We start from the raw sequence: 2,059 nt of genomic DNA, 5'->3' as shown, positions 1-2,059 counted from the left end.
AAGTGGGCAAAAGAATGTATTGCTGGAGTAAAGATGTGTGTCGGGGCAGGAGGGTAGGGAGTGTGAAGAGAGAGAGAAAAGCCAGGGGTAATGAGAAGCTGAGGGATAAAAAAGTCTAAGTGGATCACCATGATGGTAGAATGCATCCACTGGTAATCCAGTAAATAATCATCCAGAGTCTAAATTTCACAGCTGTTAATTTAAGTTTTTACATTTAAGTCTCTGGAAACAATGGAACTCTTACAGTGGGTTTGCCAAAACCTATATTAGAGATTACTTTAAGTAATATAGATTAATTTCAGATCTGGATTCAGAATTCCCCTAAAATTCAGTAGGTTTCAAGTCTGGTACTGGAGTTTGGCATCATCTTCTCCAATGAAATCAAGCATGATGGTTTAGGAGCAGTAGGGAACCTAAACTACCTAAAGTTGTGTGGGTGTTTAGCAAATGTTTGGGTTCAGACACATCTGACACAGAACTCAAAAAGCAGACATCTGTTGTAAGATGCAGTGATTCTGAAACTGGGTTCAATATTAGGCATTTACTGCATCCAGTTGAGCCTCAAATAAGTGTTGGGTCTGAAATCTGATTGAAACAGAGATAAATAAGGTAAAAGATGAAGAGTTACAGTATAGTTTTTCTAAACATCAAATAATTGTAAGATAAGTCTTAGCAAAATGTCTTACTGTGTCCTTTCCATTTCTGAATGCAATTCTTCACCTTCCGCAACAATGGCTCTGTTTACAAGTACAGCACTAGTGGTTAATATCTCTTGTCTGCAACATCTGTGTTAAGAACTGGAGGGGTTTCAGACTCTGAACTGTAAAACTCTGATAACAAGAAAGCAAACCTGGCCCAGTGACCCAAAACAAAGGAAGACATAGATGTAAAAGGGTAGAGCTGGGAGGAAGAGGGAAAGGTCTGAATTAGCCTATGATGATTATAGGTTCTGACAGAATGAAGTAACTATTATTCACTATGCTAAGCCACATGGCAGCAGGGATGGAACAAAAACAGTTGTAGACTTTGCCTGCAGTAAATAACATAATTTCTTCTTTTATACATGAGTAAACTAAGCTGCTGAAGTAAATTTTCTGTTAACAATAACTAAAAAATGCAAACAGTTGGACATGTATATTTAATGTACCAAATTTAAGACAATTCATTATGGAAAAGTCCCATAGGATTTAAAAGAAAACAATAAATAAACATTCTATAGGATATTTATCTGTCAGATTTCTGCAGTGAGGTTAAAGGGCCTCAGTTCTCTTATGGAACATATTTTCAGAGTAGTTTTTAGAGAATCCTGTTTGTGCCATCTGTATTATAACCCACTTAATTGTATCACAAGGGACTGTCCATTGTATTATTATGCCTTCCATGGCCACTCTAAGTTATGCATATCATGGCTGGACAGTCTGAAAAAAAATGTAATACCCAAGTTCTGCTGACCACGAATATTTTTCCACCAGATGGATGCCTACATATCTGTCTTAGGACACCTTCCTATGTTGTACACTTCCCACAGCAGAACTGGGTTATATTACACAAATAGCAGTCATCCTAATATAACTACCTTGTGTCACACGCATGCTGCTAAGCTCCACAGCCTGTGCAGTAGGGCTGTGCAAAGCTTCAGTTGGCAATTCGATTCAGTGGCCGATTCAGCCCAATTCTGCGGCCAAATCTCTGAATCCAAATCAAATCAGGAGACTCTGTAATTTTTCCAAATCAAATTGGAACCCTCCGAATCGATTTGACAATTTGGACATAGACACAACTTTAACTGTTTTTTCTACATACCTCAAGCTTGTGAATGCTGCGATGGTGGAGCAGATGGAGCGTCCCACAGCAGCGTGTGGGGCTCCCCAGCACTTTCGGTAGCAGACCCAAAAGTGGACCAGAAGCATTTCCGATCCATTTCCAGGTCCAGCAGAGAGCACACTGGGGGGTGCTCCCATGGCCCTGTCTCAGTGACCGCTGCCTCTTGGGTCTGGAGGGGCACCTGAGGTCCCCCCACAGCTGATTGCTGAGCCAGGGGAAGAACTGGGGGGGGGGG

This window comes from Alligator sinensis, unplaced genomic scaffold, assembly GCF_000455745.1.
Source record: "Alligator sinensis unplaced genomic scaffold, ASM45574v1 scaffold333_1, whole genome shotgun sequence".
In the NCBI taxonomy this organism is placed as follows: domain Eukaryota; kingdom Metazoa; phylum Chordata; order Crocodylia; family Alligatoridae; genus Alligator; species Alligator sinensis.
Note: the sequence above shows the minus strand (reverse complement) of the source record.